Here is a 6,279-nt window from a genome sequence, read left to right as displayed (position 1 = left end):
TGCCTGGCCAGCCTGGATGAGGGGCTGATGGCTGTTTTCAGGCTGGCCACACCCCCTTTAGGGTGGGGGTCCCCACTGGGGTGCCTGGCCAGTCTGGGTGAGGGGCTGAGGGCCGTTTTCAGGCTGGCGAGCGACTGAAGCTCCCAGCCTCTCCTTTTTTTCTTTTTTATTCTGGGATTTATTTACCTTCTATAATTGAAACTTTGTTGCTGTCACTGGCGCTCCCAGCTCTGAGGCCGCAGCTGGCTGAAAGCAGGTATCTGGGGTTTATTTAGCTTCTATATTTGAAACATTGTTGCTTTTGGAGCTGTTGCTTTCGGAGCTTAGAGCAGGCTTTGGCAGGCAGAGAACCTTGGCTTCCTCCATCACTGGAGCAAGCAAGCCTCCTGCTCGCTTCAGCTGCGTGGCTGCCGGCCGCCATCTTTGTTGGCAGTTAATTTGCATATCTTGCTGATTAGCCAATGGGAAGCGTAGCAGAGGTATGGTTAATTACCCTTTTGTCTTTTATTAGATAGGATAATAATATGCTAAGTCCCTCCCTCCATTCAACTGGTGGCTATAACGCTCACTGACCATCGGGGGACAGATGCTCAACACAGGAGCTGCTGAGTTGGAGTAACTTGGCAGCGGCGGTTCTCGGGTGAAACCAGAGAGGAGGGAGCCTGATTCCTCATGGGGCTGGGGGATTCCACCTTCGGCTGTGGGTTATGTTGGCCTCGAATCTGGTTTACTGCAGACTTGTGTTTGCCTTCCATACCTTGTACAACAGCAACTTTGCAGAGTGCCCTTTTGCACTCTGGGACCTCTTGGGGCATGTTGGACTGTGGGTTTTGGCCCGATGCCCGAAGGCCAGGCCAAGGGACCCTGCCTGCCAGAGGGACCCCACTCACTCGAATCTGGTTTACTGCAGACTTGTGTTTGCCTTCCATACCTTGTACAACAGCAACTTTGCAGAGTGCCCTTTTGCACTCTGGGACCTCTTGGGGCATGTTGGACTGTGGGTTTTGGCCTGATGCCCACAGGCCAGGCCAAGGGACCCCACCTGCCAGAGGGACCCCTCTCACTCTGTAGATGCCTTTCCAGCCATGGTGCCACCCCAGGTGTGGCTGGCCAGGGAGGGACCACAGGAGGTTGGTTCTAGGGCATGTCCGGCCCATCTTGCCCAGTCCCGCCACGCTGGCCACCCTCTAATGAATTTCCTTTCAATGTGCACTAATCTGTGCACTGGGTCACCAGTTAATAATACTGTGAAAGAAAAACGTTCAGTTCTCAGATGAGTTTGGAAAACATTGATTTAAATGATTTAAAACATTTAGTAGAAAACCAGAAGTGGCTTCTCAGCTCACAGTGATTATTCTATGTTCTAATTGTCCTGTATGTCTTACCAGCTTATTTGGAAACATTTTTCTCCTTGATGTTTGATATATTAATAACTAGAGCTTATATCTTACAAACCTATGTCTCCCTGATTATAGGGATAGGTCTAAGGAAAAGCCAACAAAGCCATCAGGGTGCTTATCTGGATTTTTTATACCATACTTCCATGTGGAGTAGGCTGATTAATAAAAATGAAACTACCATACATCTTAACTATTAAAACATGGAGTAGAGTTTCATATTTAGGGGACATATTGAGCAATAAGAGGAGGGAGGTGGTGTGCATTACTACTAACACCCTCTCAAGCAATGGTGGAAATTCTGAAAGTACCATCAATTTTCATTTATGGTCTACTAGAGTATTAGTAAGGAAATATTTTTTAAAAATATATTTTATTGATTTTTTACAGAGCGGAAGGGAGAAGGATAGAGAGTTAGAAACATCGATGAGAGAGAAACATCAACCAGCTGCCTCCTGCACACCTCCTACTGGGGATGTGCCCGCAACCAAGATACATGCCCTTGACCGGAATCGAACCTGGGACCTTCCACTGAGCCAAACCGGTTTGGCGAGAATTTGTTCTTAATCTCTTTCCCAGGCTGGGTCAAGGGCCACCTCTAGGTACCCACCATGGCCCTGTTCCCCTGACCTCAGCACCCCTCACCTGGGGATCCTCATAACTGCCACCTGGCTAACCCCACCTCCTCTGGGATAGGGATGGTTTCTCTACTGCTCAATGGCTGGTGAGCAAAGTGAGAAAGTAGGTGAAGAAGGGATAGGAGAGAGGGGGAGGGGGGAGCAGCATGTACAAAGACCCAGAGCTGGGGAATGGAGAGGCTGATGAATGCGGGGTACAGGCCTCGACTGCCAGTCCGAGAGCTTAGACTGCTGAAACTTTTGAAAGCACGTAGGAACGCGGGCCAGCTTATACTTTTTTTTTTTTTCCCTCAGATATTTACTGAGCACCTCCTATGTACCAGGGACTAGCCTGTGGGGTGGCATAGCTGTGACTCTCATAAAAGGCTGGCTTCCCAAGCTTTGGGTGCCACTGAGGTCAGGTTGCCCGCAGCCCCAGCTTCCCTGGCCCAAGCCCAGCCTCTCGGTGTAGCCAAGCTTTACTCAGCCACAGGTCCTTGTGGTTGCCTGCTCTGCTCTGGGTTGCAGGGGACGCCTAGGGCAACTGGTCAGGTTGCCAGGCTGCTTTGCAAACAGAGGCCCTCACTGGGTTGCTCTGGCACAGCCAACGGATTGGCTTATCTACTGCCCCGGGAGGGGCGTGGGCAAGGGCACCATGCCAAGGTTTGGGGTTCCTTCTTGGGACCTGCTTATAGCTGGACTTAGGAGTACCTTGTCGTGAGTTCCTTGTGGGTGGGGCATGGCTGTAAGCCTGCAGCAGGGCCCTGCCAATATGCTATTCCCTCCAGCCCCTGGTTAGGAGGCTGGCCATGCCCTACCCCCACCAGGAGGGTGGGACCTGGCTCCTGAGGTGTGAGGCAGTTGGGCAGAACCTGCCCTATGGCTTGGGGGATGTCTTTAGTACCTGGAAGGACAACAGAGTGAGTGCAGGACATTGGTTTGTGAGGAAATGGCTGGGATGAAAGGGAAAAAAGTCTTCATGAGAAAAAGTATGGGTTGAGGATGGAATCTGCCAGGCAAGACCAGGGAGTCTTGGGGAGATGCCACTAAAGAAGAGGAGAAGTTTGGGTGTGGCCCTTTCATCCTGGACACTGGACCTGGGTTAACAGGGCCTCTTCCTCTTTTACCTTCTTTTGGTGAATGGGGTTGGTTGTTACATAATTGTGCTAGGAGTTTGTGGTTTCCTGGTCATCTTCACCATGTCAAAATTTCCCAGGGCCCTACCCCAGGCCTCTTAAACATATGCTTTTCTCTAGGAAAATGAGGGGCTACACCCTTTAGGCTTTAATTAATCAGGAAGGTCCGGCCCATCTTGCCCAGTCCCGCCACGCTGGCCACCCTCTAATGAATTTCCTTTCAATGTGCACTAATCTGTGCACTGGGTCACCAGTTAATAATACTGTGAAAGAAAAACGTTCAGTTCTCAGATGAGTTTGGAAAACATTGATTTAAATGATTTAAAACATTTAGTAGAAAACCAGAAGTGGCTTCTCAGCTCACAGTGATTATTCTATGTTCTAATTGTCCTGTATGTCTTACCAGCTTATTTGGAAACATTTTTCTCCTTGATGTTTGATATATTAATAACTAGAGCTTATATCTTACAAACCTATGTCTCCCTGATTATAGGGATAGGTCTAAGGAAAAGCCAACAAAGCCATCAGGGTGCTTATCTGGATTTTTTATACCATACTTCCATGTGGAGTAGGCTGATTAATAAAAATGAAACTACCATACATCTTAACTATTAAAACATGGAGTAGAGTTTCATATTTAGGGGACATATTGAGCAATAAGAGGAGGGAGGTGGTGTGCATTACTACTAACACCCTCTCAAGCAATGGTGGAAATTCTGAAAGTACCATCAATTTTCATTTATGGTCTACTAGAGTATTAGTAAGGAAATATTTTTTAAAAATATATTTTATTGATTTTTTACAGAGCGGAAGGGAGAAGGATAGAGAGTTAGAAACATCGATGAGAGAGAAACATCAACCAGCTGCCTCCTGCACACCTCCTACTGGGGATGTGCCCGCAACCAAGATACATGCCCTTGACCGGAATCGAACCTGGGACCTTCCACTGAGCCAAACCGGTTTGGCGAGAATTTGTTCTTAATCTCTTTCCCAGGCTGGGTCAAGGGCCACCTCTAGGTACCCACCATGGCCCTGTTCCCCTGACCTCAGCACCCCTCACCTGGGGATCCTCATAACTGCCACCTGGCTAACCCCACCTCCTCTGGGATAGGGATGGTTTCTCTACTGCTCAATGGCTGGTGAGCAAAGTGAGAAAGTAGGTGAAGAAGGGATAGGAGAGAGGGGGAGGGGGGAGCAGCATGTACAAAGACCCAGAGCTGGGGAATGGAGAGGCTGATGAATGCGGGGTACAGGCCTCGACTGCCAGTCCGAGAGCTTAGACTGCTGAAACTTTTGAAAGCACGTAGGAACGCGGGCCAGCTTATACTTTTTTTTTTTTTCCCTCAGATATTTACTGAGCACCTCCTATGTACCAGGGACTAGCCTGTGGGGTGGCATAGCTGTGACTCTCATAAAAGGCTGGCTTCCCAAGCTTTGGGTGCCACTGAGGTCAGGTTGCCCGCAGCCCCAGCTTCCCTGGCCCAAGCCCAGCCTCTCGGTGTAGCCAAGCTTTACTCAGCCACAGGTCCTTGTGGTTGCCTGCTCTGCTCTGGGTTGCAGGGGACGCCTAGGGCAACTGGTCAGGTTGCCAGGCTGCTTTGCAAACAGAGGCCCTCACTGGGTTGCTCTGGCACAGCCAACGGATTGGCTTATCTACTGCCCCGGGAGGGGCGTGGGCAAGGGCACCATGCCAAGGTTTGGGGTTCCTTCTTGGGACCTGCTTATAGCTGGACTTAGGAGTACCTTGTCGTGAGTTCCTTGTGGGTGGGGCATGGCTGTAAGCCTGCAGCAGGGCCCTGCCAATATGCTATTCCCTCCAGCCCCTGGTTAGGAGGCTGGCCATGCCCTACCCCCACCAGGAGGGTGGGACCTGGCTCCTGAGGTGTGAGGCAGTTGGGCAGAACCTGCCCTATGGCTTGGGGAGCCCTCCTCCTGGCCCTGGCCCTAGCCCTGGCCCAGTGCTCAGACTACACAAGAGGAGAGCAGGGGGCCCAGTGAACACCAGTAGGCCCTTTATACCTATTCCCCTGGGAACATTCTTTTTCTGTTGAGATAAAATTCACATAACTTAAACCATTTTTAGGTTTTCTTGAAGGGGTAGGAATTTTTGGAAAGGCTCCTTTCCTTGAACTCCCTTAAAGACATCTTTTCACCCCCCATGGATGTCTTTAGTACCTGGAAGGACAACAGAGTGAGCACAGAAGGGCATTGGTTTGTGGGTAAATGGCTGGGATGAAAGGGAAAAAAGTCTTCATGAGAAAAAGTATGGGTTGAGGATGGAATCTGCCAGGCAGACCAGGGAGTCTTGGGGATATGCCGCTAAAGAAGAGGAGGAGAAGTTTGGGTATGGTCCTTTCATCATGGACACTGGACCTGGGTTAACAGGGCCTCTTCCTCTTTTACCTTCTTTTGGTGAATGGGGTTGGTTGTTACATAACTGTGCTAGGAGTTTGTGGTTTCCTGGTCATCTTCACGATGTCAAAATTTCCCAGGGCCCTACCCCAGGCCTCCTGAACATATGCTTTTCTCCAGGACAATGAGGGCCCACACCTCCTAGGCTTTAATTAATCAGGAAGCCTCTCCTCCAGCTAATGGTAGCTCTGGGAGAGAAACTTAGACATCACAAAGCACCATCCTGACACTCCCATGGGGAGGGGTGAGGAGGCCGAGATGCTTTGACAAGAGAAAGGGGGCATTTCTTTAGCACTCAGAAGCCTTCTCAAACTTATTGACCCCATGTTCAATTGACCCCATGGGTCACATGGTAGGGAGATGATGCTTCCTCTAAATGTTTCCCTAGGCCACCCATTTCAGTGGTTCATTGTTCTTTCTCATCCTTCACCATTAGCTCATTTTCATAAGATTTACCTAAAATCTTTTAAGGTAATGTGACTGTCTCTGTGGAGATGTGAATCATCCTGCTTCCCTTGTACAGGTTGCTCTTACGCACCTTGAAAACCATTCTCTTGGCTACTACCAGAGAAATTTTCCATCTCACCCCCCTTTCTCCACTGTCCATGTGGCTCTCCCCAGCTTTCTGTTTTCAATGTTGAAATCATTGCCTTTAGGCTGTCTTTAATGAATAGAGTTGCTCAACTGGTTATCTTAGCTTTGTTTAAAATCTTGGGG

Source organism: Myotis brandtii, unplaced genomic scaffold, assembly GCF_000412655.1.
Source record: "Myotis brandtii unplaced genomic scaffold, ASM41265v1 scaffold1579, whole genome shotgun sequence".
Taxonomy (NCBI): domain Eukaryota; kingdom Metazoa; phylum Chordata; class Mammalia; order Chiroptera; family Vespertilionidae; genus Myotis; species Myotis brandtii.
This window is presented reverse-complemented; position numbering follows the sequence as displayed.